The sequence below is a fragment of the Lepidothrix coronata genome, unplaced genomic scaffold, assembly GCF_001604755.1.
Source record: "Lepidothrix coronata isolate B3197 unplaced genomic scaffold, Lepidothrix_coronata-1.0 Scaffold8, whole genome shotgun sequence".
Lineage (NCBI taxonomy): Eukaryota > Metazoa > Chordata > Aves > Passeriformes > Pipridae > Lepidothrix > Lepidothrix coronata.
This window is the reverse complement of record NW_016690188.1, coordinates 607,810-624,815: the sequence shown is the minus strand read 5'-3', so window position 1 is coordinate 624,815 and position 17,006 is coordinate 607,810. Positions and strand designations below refer to the sequence as shown.

The following is a 17,006-nucleotide window of genomic DNA, read 5'->3' as shown; positions in this document are numbered from 1 at the left end:
TTTCTGTCACTGGCTGTAATACTTTGCTGCCACTGTGACAGGACTCTTTGCACTCAAACAACTGGTCTGACCAGTCCTCCTCCTCCTCTCTGATTTACGGCTCACAACTAGTTTGACACTCTAACACACCTTCCCCGTGTCCCTGCCCCTATTCCACAGTTGAGGACACAGCCGGCTGTGTTTTCCCACAATGCAGCAACAAAAACCAAAGCAAGTGGAAACGCAGCAACTGAAAATGTGGTGATGTGAGCAGCAGAGAATGAGGAACAGGAGCACAGCTCAGACAGACTCACTTTGCAGATTAATGGGCCCTCGGGCCGCATTTTCACAAGCGAACAAAACATCTCCCTGTATACATACATCAGAATACAGACTGTACCCTTCAAAAGCAAAACTTTGCCTTTTTCTTGAAGATATACTGTTTTCTCTCATCATAGATGTGTTCTTCAAAGATGCAACGCCCATATATACTTTTCCTCATTACTCACAAAACTAGAGTTTAAATCTGCCTCAGCACACAGGATCTCCAAGTCCTAAAGTAAAATTTAAAATGGATAAGTAGTTAAACAGCAGCCACAGGACACAAAACATTAAAGGCTGGTACTGGCAAGGGTTACAACCATTTATCATGCTACTTAAATTGAGATGTGCTTATCTGCTGAACTGCTGATAGCACAAGTGACTGGAATCAAAAGCAGGGAGCAGAGAGCCTGCCAATACATTAAGTGGACAACACAACATTTTAAGACAGAAAGGTCTCACAGGTATGTAAGGGAATGCAAATACTCAGGAAATAGCAATTTTTTCATTCACTTCCTTTGTTACACAATATAAGCATCCTCTATTAATAGCTAACCAAATGATAAAAATAGCAACAAATGTGACAACCACTCATTTAAGCTCTTCAAGAAAGTATCTTCTACAACATAAGTATTGATTAGCTTGGTAGAACATCAAAAATCTTGATACACAGTTCTATAAGATGCAAAAAAAAAAAAAAGAAAAAATATTTCCTGTAGCCACCTTCAGCAGCAGTACAGAGAAGGTTATGCTTTAACAGTGAATTCTCACTTCAGAGTCCATTCACTGGCACAGAGAAAAGCAGTGTCTGCAACAGTCAATCCTCCCCTTTCCTCTGCTGAAAAGTACATACACTCCTACTTTTTAGGAAAGCCATTGACACCCTCATCCTTGCCTGCTCATCCACTGTACCGGTTGAAAATCCTTCTCCCCCCTCCTCCATTCCAGTACTGCTAATTCCCAGTCACTGAAAGGTAATTCATGATGAAAGCAATTCCCTATATGCTTTCTACTGTCTGCACAGATCTAATTAGGAACACAACCTGTCCCAGCTGTAGCCTGCTATCCTGTGAGTACAGGCACGTGCTGAGGATCTGGTACATTTTAATTCAATATTATGTCATTTCAAACTGCCTGTCTTTTCAATCTTCCTATTCAATGCAAACATGATTCTTTTAAATCCCTGACTACAAAGGACTTCCCTATTAACTCTAACTTTTAATTTCATAAAATAGATAATTTGACCTAAAGTATGAACACTTAACTTGTAAATAGGCAAGGAGGAAACTACTTTGCTTCAGCCAATTTTAAAATACATGCAAGAGGACATCTAAAGAAACATAACAAATTATAACTATAGGAAGCATTTGCTGAGGTGAGGCTGTCTAGAAGAACTCACTAACAACAAGGGGAAAAAATAAAGTGTGTGCCTTGTCACCTAGTAACTATCGCAGTGGGGCTCTTTTACAACAAAGAGATTAAAGAATGACAGAAGTGTGTGCCTGGGGTGGTTCTGTAAGCAAACAGATTGATGGTCATGGTCTTCAGAAATAAAAATTACTGCTTTCAAAGAAAAAAAAAGTATGCTACAAAGCTTAAAAATACTGCAGAGAGAGAGGCTTTATGGGTGTGTGCACACACAAAACCTTGTTCAACCCACGGCTGAAAAGAAAGCGAAGAGCATTGAGATAAGTGACTCTGAGGCACAAAACCTTCTGAAAGGGGAGTAACAGGAAGTTAATACAGTAAATGCAGTTCACTGTACATGAGACACATTCAACCACACATTACATAATATAATGGACAGTAACAGTCAATTATGTCACCTTCACTCAACAAGAAATGGGTTTGTATCATCTTTGGGTACGTGTTTTTCACTCATAGTTGTGTTCCTAAGAGAGGCCTTGTAGCAGAGTCACTGATGAAGAGGGAGTCATCTGCTCTCCAAACAAGTACACATACAATCCACAAAATCACGAAAAAACAGTTCTCACATCAGCTATGACCATATGTGCTCTTCAGCTCTGGATATGTAAAAACCAGGTTTTTTAGGCTATGAAACAAGCTCATCTTTAAACAGAAGTACAAGGTAAATTTACAAAGCTTTCCTCTTTTCATTTCAGATCTGTCACAGCAGAGTACTCAAGCTTCCTTTAAATAATAGACTAAAGTCTCAAAATTACTCAAAGCTGCAAAACAGATAAGATGCATTTCAGAGAGCAGGTGGGGGACAAGGAGAGATGAAGTACTCCATGACTCACAAGCAGCTGACTCCAACAGTCAGGAGGGTCCTAAGTACCATGACTTGGCCAGGCAAGCAGCTCAGTGACAGAAAAATCTGGTGACGCTGACACAAGCAGCCCGTGTTCACAGAAGTCCCTACCACTCTTACATAGATGTCAACTCAGCACTCACAGAGTTCCTGTCACTGCAGTGTGTGCTGTGAACTTGCTAAGGTAACACTGCACACCTCTAAACAAAGTCCACATGTTTACAGGAAAAACCTACCTAGATAATAAGGCCCTTGAAATTGCTTCAGAGCAATTCTCTTTATTTTGTAATTTGCGATCCTTACTTCCTCGTTCTTTCTCAATAACTGGATCAATAACTCACAAAATTGCTGCTGTTACTTTTTATTTGGCTCTACAAGATGGCACATTCTCAAGACAAGTTCCACTAGAAATTCATCATAAAAGTCTAAGCAAACACCCTTAAGCAGTAGTCTCTTCAAATGCTCTGTAATACTCACTAACCTTCCACATTGGTTCTGGTTTCCAAACTACGCAGTTCAGCTTTAGCATGCAGTGTCAATAACCAGAAGGGATAATGCCTGTCCTTTGGAGAGCTTCTTATGAAGATACCTATAAAAGGGGTTTATTCTTAACATCCTCAGACTGCCCAATGAAAGCAAATCATTACTTCTTTTCCCTAGTACCAGACCAAAAAACTTGAGGTAGCACTACAAAAACCTCAAAATAACGAGCTGTCTATTCCAGGTGCTGTGTTACTGTTCTCTGTATCACATTCTTAGTTATTTTACAAACACCTCTGCTCTTCTGCATCCTTCTCTCCAATTCAACCAAAAAATGCTTGTTTGATATATGGGTTTACAAAGATTTGTAAGCAGATCCCAATATTGCAGGAACAAGAGAGGAAAAAACAGCTTCATTTTGATACTGGAGGTGCCAGAAGCAGACATTTATGAATCACTATGGTTCTGGCAAGACTGAATTCAGGAAAGTGGACATACAGCTTGCCTTCACATCTAGAGAGTTGTGGGTTTTATCTCTGCATAGCCCAGTGTTAGATGAACAGAAAATTCTACACCTCAGTTAAACCACTTAGAAATGTAATGCCTTCCCAATGATTGCCTCGTTTGTTCACCTCCAATTCTTCAGACAGCAAAGTAGAGCACTGAAGCACCTGAAGCTGGAGCTGGTCTAAACAGATACCAGAAACTGTTTATTTCATTACTCTGGCTTTCCAACAGCTCTCCAATCATCAAGAAGCCTGTTCATTGATATGTTACATCTGAAAACAGAAATATTTTTAACTCAGTTGCATAACCTTTCAAAACTGATACAATAATAATAATAAAAGCCAATACACAAACACCAAAAGGCTACTAAAAAAGTCCAAACTAACAGCCAAATCTAGAGCTGGGAGTGTGGACAACAGACTTTTTTTTAAAGGAAAAGCATTATCCTCATAAAATTATAACTGGCAAAGAAAACACTGTCTTCTGTATCACCCAACAGCAGACTGAAATGCAGTCATTAATTTCCAAGAGGACATTACATGCATTTTACATCTATTTTGAAAATTCCCACTTACAAGATTTATTTTTACATGCAGTTCATTGCACTCAATGAAGCATCTCTATGTACTACTGTTCATGAAGCAAAGACAAATACATAACTTTAGCAAAACCACAGTTACCATTTATACTGCAATAATGTGTTGCCTCTTTCCCCAATCATTGCAGTATAGACTAAAGGATCTGCTAAGGACAATTTTTTTATACTGCCTTCCATTTTCACTCATGATCTATGAAGTGAAGTGACATATGACTGAAATGTCAACGGTCATTAGAGTGTTTTTGATGGAGCTCAGATGCTCATCAGAAGACCCCAAAAAAGCAAAAACTGTACATCAGCAGCATTTGAACAGTTTGGTTACAAATCCACTTCCCTCTTGAAAGTTCCTGGGCAACAAAAAAACTAAGTACAAATGATTTAGTAGTTTTCAATTGCAAATTCGAGTTAAAAATGAGATGCAATATAACTCAGTGTAACACAGGAGATGGATTTCATTTCAAAGAGTTAATTAGTATTTATTGGCTGAAGAACACTGAAGAGAATAATAATGATTTTTAGAGTTTTCTTGACAAGGCACATACATGAAGCTATCAGTAACCAAAGTAAGACTTTAAGAAGTTATATGTAAAAAAGTCCCACAAATGCCATAGCATTTATTATAATGACCATAATTTGTCTGAACAGTTTGTTCCACAATGGACTGTTCCTCTCCTTTAGATATCACACTACAATATATTTTATTAGAAACAATCTTAGATGAATCACTACAGAATAATAAAGTACTATTATCTTTAAACACATTATCCTAAGAAAGAGACATTAAAGTAACCATTAGCCACCAGACAACTGTTAGAATCAGTTGCCACTTCAATTTAGATTTAATTCCAACCTATTATACTCAGATAAGAAATGAAGCTGTAGGACAGCTTACATGCTACCATATATATAATGACAACCCAATAAATCTGCTAAAGAAAAATTCTGGGGTAAAAAAATGTTTCTATCTTCTTATAGCGGGGTTGTTCCATTGTAAAACCCAAGATGCCTCTCTTCAAAAGCTTTTCACATCTTTTCTAGATAATAATCATTATTCAAGCTTTTCCAAGTCAGTGCCAACCTGTCATTGCACTAGAACTCTTGCTAAGAATTTTCCATGACAGTAAGACTAAAAATAAAATTGAAGATTTTTTTTTCAGTTTGTTTATCTTACTGTAATCCTGATAATACTTTCACCTAAACTAATCTGAACAGAGTGAACATACCTTTCTACTTCACTTGTTGGGTGAGGTTTTCAGTTTCTTTTTCTGAAGCCACTTTTTCCTTAACTACCGTGTACTGCTCAACACATTGCAAAACAAACTGCACTGGCAAAACAGACTTAACTGTTATTACCAATTAATACCCAACTTAACCTGTATTTTCCATGGTATCTTTCACAAGAACTCTGACAAAAATTACTTTCCCAGACTAAGCATTATGTCACCAGCAATACTGCAGAAGAGAAAAACCGAAATCCTAGAGATAATTCTATTTACAACTAAAGTTTATAACAGGAAAAAAAAAAGAGGATTTAACTAAAGAAGTTCTATTCCACACAACAAGATAAGAAACGCAGCTCTACTGCACAGCAGTTCTGTAGAGGGGCAAACCAAAGGTTTCAACTAAATCAAAAGGGACTGGGATAGAAAGGTCCACAAAATCAGATATTTTACATAATCTAGTGTGAGATGAATTTCAAAAAAATCCTTCTGGCTTCAGGTTCTAACATTTGGTTGCAACTCCGCACATAACATTAATCAGAGTAGCAAGCCACCCAAATTAGAAGTGATGAAACACAATAAAAGGAGATGAACTGGACTGAAAAGCATCACACCATTTAAGAATTCTTAAGCTTAAGAAGAGATGCAGTTGATCACCACAGCTGGTGTTTCAAACAAAACAAAGGGTGATCATGAGGTCTCATACACTCATGGTCTTCCTGTATTCCTGCATTCACAGAGAACATACATAGGAAAAAAAGAAACACGCCTGAGTCCCACCTACACTAGCTCTCCCGATACTAATTCACGTTTGTCCAAGATCAAACAGATGATACTGTTGTAATTCAGACTGAAGATTACTGGGGTATTGGTGAGAAGGAAGATGCAATGTAACATGGCTCCATCCACACAGAAACACTCGAGGACTGCAATACAGACAGCACAGCTGTGACTCGCAGTACAAGTGGAAAAGCTGGCTGTGCATTGGGACATCAAGTCCTCCAGCCCAGGCATAACTTGACACAGCTCCTGACTCAGCTCACACAAAGACTTGCTTTGATGCATATGCTTGAAGGCAAGGGAGTGGAGCAGTGCGTGTACACAGTGGGTACTCTCAGGATTTCCTTGCTTTTGTCAGTTTAATACTTAATCTCAATTACTTTTCTCAGTTTTTTAATCTTACTTTATTAAGCACCAACTGCACACCCTCATGCCAGCACCAAGGTGCAAAGCTCAGCATTTCTATCGATTCTTTGAATGTGGGACAAGTACTTTAGACGAAAAGGTTTACTCAAACTTTATCCTTGCTTACATCACAAGTTTGATAGTTGAACAATAGCATATGATTCCTTCAGGGCACCGCCAGGTTTTCCACCAACCTCATGCAAGTGTTAATAATATGGTCATATTAACTCCACGTCTGGAGTCAAGTAACAGCACCACTCGAAAATAAAGTCCATCAGTTAAGGTTTAACAAGTGAGGCTGGATTTGTTCCCATCACAAGCCATGGGGTACACCTTGAGAGTGTTATTTTTTGTCACACTAGTCCGAAGGTTGGAAGCTCATCTATCAGGGGAAAACAACATTCTAGCAACAGCATCCTTTCACTGTGGACTTCATAAGACTTGGATACTTAAGGGTTTATGTACAGACTTGCAACCTTCTGTTACTGCAATGTCTTCAGCACAGAACAACTCTTTAAGTTAAGAAAATGAGTCTACACTTCAGCAACCAATGCAATGCCAGCAACAGCACTACTCTAACCTTTCAGATTTCAGCATCATCCTTGCAGCTTTGCTTACAAAAGGGCCAGTAGCAGACAGGGCACTCATTATTACTAGTGCCCTGTTCACATTCACATTCTGACACTGATAACATCACCTGTGCAAAGAAGAACGTCTTAAGGGAGGATAAAAAAATTAAATTTACGACTGAGCACACATTCTATGACAGGTCTTCTACACCTATAAGAAAGCCATAACTCTTGTTCACACTACAGAAGTTGGAGCCCTGGCAGACCTTCTCACAAACCTGTAGTGTTATGGCATTGTACAATACAGATCCTAGCATATTTGGCATTGGAGATGACAGCAGGTTTGCTTTAAATGGCTCTTTTCACACGTTGTTTCCGGAACATGCAAAAGGGTTGTAAAATTCCAACCAATTACCGTCTGCATGATCACCGTATACTGGAAAACACCACTCAGGGGGACGGTAAGGCTCTACTCTTTTCAAACCTGATTTTCCTAGAGAGTTTCTCCAGTATCCCTGGAAACAAATGAGTAAAAAACTTCAGTCCTTTAAGGATGTGAACAAGTCAAATGTAAGTCTACAGAAGACTGCCTTCTGTTACTTAATATGAGGTATTATTATATCCAATATTATCACAGTAAAAACATCAACCAGTATTCCATGTACTTCTTGAAATTAGGGTTATGATTTTGTCCCCTATTATGACACCAGTTTGTTTCTGATGCAGCAGGGTCTTGGTCTATGACTTGAAGATAAGAATTATCCATAAGGCTTTCCAATATTGTTTTTGGCAATAGGAAAATCAGTTCAGAACAAGCCAGCCCAGAACTAAGTATAGGATATTGCCTCCTGGAACCCACAAATCAGCAAAACTTGCAGACTACTGATTCAACATGCCTAATAACACTATAAAAATAAAAAAAAACCACTTGCCTTTCTATTTTTCATAGTTCTTTAAAAAGCCAGCTTCGGGAAATCCAATATTAGCCTTGGGTAGTGTTAAGCAACATAGCTGCTAACTATGACCTAAAAAAACACTCTCTGTATTTGATTCTTCAGTCCTTTTCTCAACAGTTTGAAACACTGAACCTCACGAAGTGAACAAACATCTGTCAACAATCCCAAATTAAGTCTTATAAAATGACAGAATAATACTGTTTTAAAGCCAAGACAAGAATAGATGATGGAAGATTTTCAGAAAAAGGAGGACTCAAAGGCAATACAGAACTAGGTTTGGGGGTTTTTTTCATAAAATGTCATTTCAAATGTCATCTTATGGCCTCTTGAAACATCTTCACTTTCAGTTTCCATATTTCTAGAGCTTAACCATCTCCTCCGTAAAGTCAATGGCAACACAAGCATTCATAGCTACTAGTGATTACATTTCCTTGCAGATAGAGAAAAGCAGCTGTGGCTCATGCTGTTACAACAATTTCCTTATACAACAAAACATTCTGAGACACCAGCCACATGTGAGGTTTTACTGCATTCTGCTTGCAACATTTTGACTTCTGAAAAGCAGTTTTACAAGAAGGTAAAGCAAACCAACACTAAAGCTGGAATGCCATACTTTTAATCTTACACACAGGTTTCAAATTCACAAGAAATCCACTGCTGGTCTGCACAGAGTCTCGCTGGCAGTATACACATATCAGACTCACCTGTGCAGACTATTTTCCAGGATAAGAGCCAAAATCCGCAAGCCTACATCATAATCACCTCGCTGAAGTCCTTTCAAACCTAGAAGGGCAAGCAGCTTTTGCAAATACCATCCGCAAAAGCCAGGACACACTGTACCGCAGCCCCGCAGCCGAGTCTAAAAAATAACCTTCATACTGGCTTAACAGTTACTGGGGTTTGTTACCTAATTATTTAACCATACAGCGAAATCAAAACGCAGCCAAACGAAACAGGACAACCTAATTAACACCGTGGTGGAGAAAGCTGTCAAGAAACAAAGAGATTGCGAGCCAGCACCGGAGCCAGCGCTGCCCGCCCGGAGGTCCTGGCTGAGAAGGGGCTGTCAAGGCAGGACTGCACCCCCCGGCCACCGTGTCACCGCGCTCCCACCTCCCTGTGCCTCACCCACGGACCTGTGGCCAGCCCAGTGCCCCCACCCGCACGGGGAGATGCCCCGCCGCGGCCACCCGGGGGAAGTGTGTCTGTCTGTCTGCCTCCTCTCTCCTCCTCCCGCCCCCGCGGCCACGTCCCCCCAGGTTCATCGTCCGCCGACAGCGAAGCGGATCACTGCCGCGCCGCCCCCTCCCCGACCCCGCCGGGCAGCGCCGTCCCGTCCCGTCCCGTTCCCCGAGTCCCGGCGCCCTCGGCCGCGGGTGCCCCGCGCCACCCCCTCGGGGAGCCCGGCAGTGCCCGCGGGGCTGGAGGGCGCTGACACCGAGTACCCACACACACACATACGTACACACACATACGTACATACACGTACACATACACATACACACCCCCACCCGCCTTTCCCCCGGCGCGACCCCTCACCCGCTCGCTACGCGGCCGGCAGGGTGAACAACAGCCCCGCCATGGCGGCACACGGCGCTCCGGTGCCGTTCCCCGCCGGCCGCCCCGGCCCGGCGCGCTGACACATCAACAAAGATGGCGGCGGCGGGCGGGGCTCGGCCCAGCAGCGGGGGCGGGACCGGGGGGAGCCGGCGGGGCCCCGGGGCGGGACCGGCCGGGTGGCACCGGGGGCTCCGGGGCCAGCGGCGCCCCGAAAGGCTGCGATCCGCTGTGATCCAGGGGCACGAAACGACACGTTCGGTGACGGTGCTAACAGCTCCAAGCGGCTGGTCCTACAGGATATAGGAGATGGTCTTAAGCTGCGCCAGGGGAGGTTCAGGTTGGACATCAGAAAGAATTTCCACACAGAAAGGGGGATTAGATATTGGAATGGACTGCTCAGGGAGGCAGTGGAGTCACTGTCTCTGGAGGTGTTCAAGGAAAGACTGGCACTTGGTGCCATGGTCTGGTTGACGTGGTGGTGTTCAGTCACAGGTCGGACTCGATGATCTCAGAGGTCTTTTCCAACAGAATATGGGATTTCACACAGTAGAGAATTTAGAGCATGTGACTGAAAATTATTTCAATCTGTAGTTCTTTTTTCCCCCCTCTTATTTAAACATGCACCTTTCTGGGCAAGGGATCTCGTGTCAGGCATTCTATGGCGGTACCCAAGACCCAGAGCCCTGAGGAGCCCTCCTGCCGTACAGGAGGGACTCTTCACCTCAAGACTTTTCAGAGAGATGGTCACAAAGACGCCTCTCCTTTTTGCAAGATCAGTGCACAAGTAAGGACTAATAGAATCTCTTCACCCTTAAGTAAACAGCACCTCATTCTCCAGAACCAACCCCTACACATGACATCAAAACCCTCTGCACCTGCGTGCCACTAAGAGTCAGTCCAGTGATGTTAATAAACGGAGCCCAGCTTCACTTAACACCTGCTGGGACTTCATTCCTTATTCTGACTGGATTTAAAAAAAAAAAAAAAGTGAAAAATTTGCTAGGCATCAAAAACTGCATTTCAGAGATGGGAGCAGCAATTTTTCAGTGGCACACAAAGCTTTTTGGAATCTAGAGCAAGGCATAAATGCCATTCTATTTAATACAAAATAAATTGAAAAAAATACCTTAGCAGACAAGCTGTTAAGTGAAAGCAGTTGTATTTACTATAGCAGCTCAGTTAAAATAAGCACTGGCATCTCTCCTGCAGTAAGTTCTTAAACATAACAATAGAAAAGCAAGTTAAAATCATCGAATAATTCCGGTTGGAAAGGACCTCAGAAACTTACCTAGTACAATCCCCTACTCATAGCAAGCCTAACTTTGATGTTAGATCAGACTGTTCCTTTATTTTGGCTAATTTATTTTTATATACATAAAAAAACCATGCACATACCTGCATATATGAAATCATCACACAACAGTAATGATTTTTTCCGTTCCTACTGTGGATGACCTTGAAAACAGAATGTGCTGCATAACTTTACTTGCAAACATTAATTAGGAGACTTATTTTAGAGCAAGTTATTTTTCTCCATATTCTTTCTAGGTATTTGGAATTTCAGAGCTGCAAATGCAAATTTTAGGCTCCTAGAAAATGCTCCCTTGAAACCTGTCATTTAACCCCAGCCAGCAACTGAGCCCCACACAGCTGCTGGCTCGTGTCCCTCCCCAGCAAGATGGGGGAGAAAACTGGAAGACTCAAACTCGTGGGTTGAGATAAAGACAGTTTAATGTGACAGAAAAGAAAATAATAATTATATTAATAATAATGATGATAAAAGAATTAGAATGTACAAAACCAGTGATGCACAATGCACTTGCTTACCACGCGCTGATCAATGCCCAGAGAGTTCCCAAATAGCAGACCCTGGTCAGCTTTTCCCTCTGTTTATGTACTGAGGATGACACCATTTGGTGTGGAATATCCCTTTGGCCAGCTGGGGTCAGCTGTCCAAGCCATCTCCCTCCCAGCCTCTTGTTCCCTCCCTTCTTGCTGGCAGGGCATGAGAATTTGAAAAGTCCTTGACATAGTGTAAACACTACTTAGAAACAACTAAAAATGTTAGTTTGTTATCAACATTATTTTCGTTGGAAATCCAAAACACAGCTCTGTACCAGCTACTGGGAAGAAAATTAACTCTATCCCAGCCAAAACCTTTTTACAGATCCTTAAAAAGAACAATGGGATTTTAGAGAAAATCAATCTGCAAACTGTTCAGTGCTATCATAACTGTAATTTTTATTTTGGGAAAGATAATACTCCTTCAGGTAACTAAACAAAGTCCTAGCCATCACTTCTAAAGCCGTGAAGGAGTCAGTCATATGCAGGCATATGTCTTTAAGAGCATTATTAAGTTTAGATCATAAATGAAAGTAGGTTGCAGAGACAACTTGTGCCCTCAGCTTTAACCTCCAAATACCATTTTAAAGGCAAATGTCTATCCCTTGCTTTGTTCATAATATGCTGTGCATTCCATCTCATTAAAAAATACAAAAAAGATCAGGTGTGGAATAGGGATAAGTAAAAATTGTCCCTTTTCAGAAAGCAGTGCCATGCAAAACTCACTTGCTAATTGCCATACAGTCCAAATCTAAGCTTAGCTTTCAGAAAGGCTTCTTTGCCTCTCCTGCTCCTGTTCTGCAGCTGAGCCACAAAGTTCACACAGCCCTGCTGCTCTGTAACACAGTCATTTCAGTCCCCAAATGCTTCTTATTTGGTTTTCTAGTTATTTAAAGGCAACTTCAGAGACATCAATGTACTCTGTCCCCGTCCTTCTAAGATCTGCACTTCTGCCTTGCTAAACACTTTGTAGTCTCACTGATGCTAATTGTGTGTGGTTCAGTGTGTTCCACCAGACGGCAGAATTTCAGATGATTTTTACCTTTTATTCTGGACATTTTTTTTTTCAGCAGGATTGAAATCAGGTTAAGAAAATAGAGCCTGGTTAGTGGAGTTCTTTAAAGGCAGGAGAAAAGGGGGTTTTTGTACTCAGCTAGACTCCTCATAGCTCTAGTATCAGAACTGATGTTGACAGTTCTGACTCCTGTAATACCTGTGCTTAGGCCACATTTTCATCTAAAGAGTATTTTATCCCCAGGAGACAGCCACAGATACTTAAGAAATGATAATGACATGTCACAGAGAGAGCCCCTCCCCAAACTGCTTGCGTTCATATTAAATAAGAATGAATTACTGTACCTCTTAATTAGCCAGTCATAGCTGTCATTTGGCATGTACAAATGCTGAGGAAAACAATTCCTGAGTGAGAGAACTAACCATCTGAAAGACAGACAGTCCTACACAAAGACTTCTCTTCTGCTGCAGACAAGCTCTGCATTGCAGAGGCAGAAGCTGAATTTGGCCCACATATTCAAAAGGTTGTAGTTCTAACTTTTGGCTCATGCTTTGTTATGTAAGAAAAAGAAAAGTAAGTGTTCATGTAATTGCTCAAAGTCCAGTTGACGTTTGTCAATTATACAGAGCATTTTTATAGCTATGCCTGCTGAAAGTGCTTACAAACATATGTTGTCTTCTTCAGCTAAAAAAGTGTTTGCAACTCCACTTTAAGGGAAAACAATGAGATGGCTGAAACAGCAGATGAAGAGCCATATCTGGCACTGCCAAGGAGGAGTTGGGAGCACAGTCCAGCTTGTTCAACTCCCATCTTCTGTATTTGTCAGAACACTGGTCTGTTATACTGTAATTACAGATGGCTGACTCGATTCTTACATTTCACATCATGTTAAGATTACATGAAGAGTTATTATTTTCTTCATTAGGAATGACTTTCATTGTCTAACCATTTTATTCTGAGCAAGCACAGTTTGCCAGGGGTTGTCAGGGAGCCCCATCCACAAAGCCCCGGGAACCCCATCTTCCCTCCCTGTGTCAGGTAAGGACAGCACCTCTGCTGAAGCTGCTTGCCACCACTGTTGTGTCTGATCTATGCATGGTAAATCCTAAGCATGCCTGTGATCACTCAAGTGCTCTAAGTTATAACTGGAAAAAACTATTTTCATTATATGTTGCGTGGGCTGTCCTTTGTTCAGCATGTAGCCCAGTGGTGTCCCACCTAATTCCCAGGCACTTAGATCCTACAGCTAATGACACACTGGCACAGTTATTACAGAACCTACATGTAGGATAGCCCGAAGCTCTTGCTAACAACTGCAGGCAAGCTACATCAACATCCTGCAGCTCCTGTGATGTCGCTTCTGATCAGGCTCCATGCTAACAGTACTGTGCTCAGTTACCTCTGACACTCATTTATATTTCACTTTGGAAGGGAGAGCTACCCTGCAGGAAGACATGGATAGGCTGGAGGAATGAGCTAAGAAGAACCTTATGAAATTCAACAAGATCAAGTGTAAGGTCTTGCACCTGGGACAACATAAACCAGGATGCTGCTGTGGCAAAGAAAGCCAACAGGATGTTAGGCTGCATGAACAAGGACATCACCAGCACAGATAGAGAAGTATTTGTCCCACTCAGTGTTTGCCAGGCTACACATGGAATACTGTGTTCAGTTTTGGTCCCTGCTGTACAAAAGAGAGGTAGACAGGCTGGAGAGGGGAAAGAGAAGGGCCACAAAGATGATCAAAGGTCTGAGAAGCTTGCTATAGGAGGAACAGCTGAGAGAAGTGGTTTCTTCTGCCATCAGAAAAGAAGGCTCAGGGGAGACCTTATCCATGTTCCAGTATTTAAAGGGTGGCTACAAAGAAGATGGAGACTCAAGGAGTCCCATGGAAAAGACAAAAGGTAATGGATACCAGTCACTTATGGGGAGATTCCAATTAGATACAAGAGTAAAATGTTTCACAATAAGAATAATCAGGCATTGGAATAATCTCCCCAGGGAAGTGGTAGATTCCCCAACGCTGGACAATTTTAAGATTCACCTGAACAGGGTGCTGGGCCATCTTGTCTAGTGTGCGCTTTTGCCACTAGATGACCAGATGATACTTGTATTCTGGTATTCATAGTATACCTGACCTGGGATTCTACAGTTCTATTATTTTTTTCCATTGCTGCAGCCAGACCTGTTATTTTTCCTTTTTAGAATGAATTTTACTGCTGTCATTTCCTGCCCTTTCTTGTTGCACTATCCTGAGGCATGGAAAGTTCCAAATGACTGACACTTAAAAAACAAAAACAAAACATTGGCCTTAACTGCAAGAAAACTTTGTGCTTATTCACATGCTGATAAAGTTCTGTCTCCAGTGGGATTCTTGACTTGCCTTTTCATCATAATCTGTCAATATACTTCCAGAACAGTCTATAGTGTTAATTAGTGTAATTTCAAAAGACTGTTGTGACTGGCAGCACTGTTTGCTTCAGTAGGCACTGGGGATTGAAATGACCAGCCAGCTAAATGTACTAGAAACATGGATGTTTTAAGCCACAAAGTCTTCTTCTTCTTCTTTTTTTTTTTTTTTTTTTGAGAGAGAGAGAGGGGGAGACAAAGAAAGAGAGAAGTCTGAATGACAGAGTTCTTTTTAGGCATGAGGACTGGTGAGCTAACCTTAGGGACAGAGGAGCAAGGTGCAGGGAGGCAATGAAGGCTGTATGATCATGATTACCCTGTTTCCCAGCAACCTCCCAATGTACAACTGTGCCTACTCTGATATGCAATGCTGGGCAATTTGGCAGATGGATTTCCTGAAATCCCACATAATCCCACCTAATTTCCCCTCTTGCTTTCAGAGCAGCCTCTGACACAGTCAGCTTCTGCTCAGGTTGCAGCTGAGGGCTGGTGGTTCATTGGAGCCCAGAAGAGTCTCTCCTCTGGCTTTGGTAGGTGGTATCTAAACCACCCAGAGAAAACTTAGCAGCCCTTAGATGTGTTCTGCACTTTGAGAATGCTTAGAACAATGGTTTGGCAGACAAGATCCTAGACTTAAACACAGAAGATTTAGACTGAAATGCTGTCATAGCCAGACTCTAAATGTCTTTAAGGCAGAATAGCTGTGCCTCAGTTACTTCTCTGTGAACAGAGATCATTATTCCCTGCTGTACAGAACATGTAAGAATAAAATCCATCACTGATTTTATACACTTTAATAATAAGTACAACAATGTAGGCACTAAAATAGACCAGACTAATTTATTTTTGTTGAAAGTTTAATTGCACAGCACTGGGAACACCTGAGATCATATCGGAGTAGTAGCATAACTGCAGCAGTCTTGAGGATGAAGTATGTTTTCCCATGTAGATAGAAACATGACAATGGGAAACAAAAGTTAAAAGAAGAAAAGGGGAAAACACCTTGTATAGAAAAGAAAGAGGAGAAAGGACAAATGAAAGCAAGGTTGGAAAAAAGGAGATGAAGTAATGTATTTTCTAGGCTGCAAGGCACAATGCAAATATTTTAAAATACAAATGCATCCATTTTATGTATCAAATTTCATCCTTTTGCATAGATCTCACACATTTCTGAATTTGTATGAAATAAGGCTGCCTAACTGATGTCATGAGAGAATTTTCATTTTATCAGAGAAAATACAGCAAGCAGCTGTACACATTGTCTGCTATGGACACCTGGCCTAAGACGTGGGTGTGCCTGCTGCTGGGAAGCACTGAGAGGCCAAGTCAGGAGAAGACCAAGGCTGCTCAGGCACAGAGCTGTGAGTATAACATGAAGGTTTTTCTGATATTAACAGCTAAGGAAAGTGCTGTAGCTCCCTGTAGCTAGTATTTTGTAACTCTTAATTATTCTTTCATCTTTTTGCAGCAGTAAGAGCAGCACACTACAGGGATCACTAAGGAATGCATGGGATTACTGGGACAGGCATGGGTAATGATGGCCATGAAGATGCTCACAGAGCTGGAGCACTTCTGCTATGAAGACAGGCTGAGAGTCTGAGTGTTCATCTTGGAGAAGAGAAGGCTGTGGGAAGACCTTGTACCTAAAGGTACCTAACAGTACAAGAGAGCTGGAGAGGGACTTTTTACAAGGGTATGTAGTGATAGGACAAGGGAGAATGGCTTCAAACTGACAGAGGGCAGATTTACATTACATATTAGTAAGAAATCGTTTCCTGTGAGTGTGGTGAGGCACTGGCCCAGGTTGCCCAGAGAAGTTGTGGATGGCCCATTGTCACTGAAATTGGAGAATAAAACTCCTTAACACCAATGCAGTATTAAGGAGCAGGCATTAGTCTATTACAGCACAGATGTACAGGGGATAACTCAGCCTAAGGTGCACACCTGGCTCAAGATGGTACATATTTATTAGCCAGGGATATACATATTCATCAGAGTACATGTTTCTGAACAATTTGTTACTTTAGAAGGCCACAGAGTCCCTTAACTGGCTTGGGCCGACTTGACTTGTTACCGAGCTCTCACCCTTCATG

At 41.6% G+C, this 17,006-nt stretch overlaps 1 protein-coding gene across 3 annotated transcripts in view; it reads right to left on the bottom strand.

Annotated features, from left to right (window-relative positions):
* CCDC186 (coiled-coil domain containing 186) overlaps positions 1-9,741 on the bottom strand; it is a 36,126-nt gene extending 26,385 nt beyond the window's left edge. For 2 of the 3 annotated variants that reach the window (XM_017804030.1, XM_017804033.1), the window contains exon 1: positions 9,627-9,741. The gene's annotated coding sequence lies outside the window, so the exon portion shown is untranslated. Of the gene's footprint in view, positions 1-8,791; positions 8,871-9,626 lie in introns of all 3 variants that reach the window. The other variant, XM_017804031.1, reaches the window with a different exon arrangement.
* Between the last annotated feature and the right edge of the window lie 7,265 nt (positions 9,742-17,006).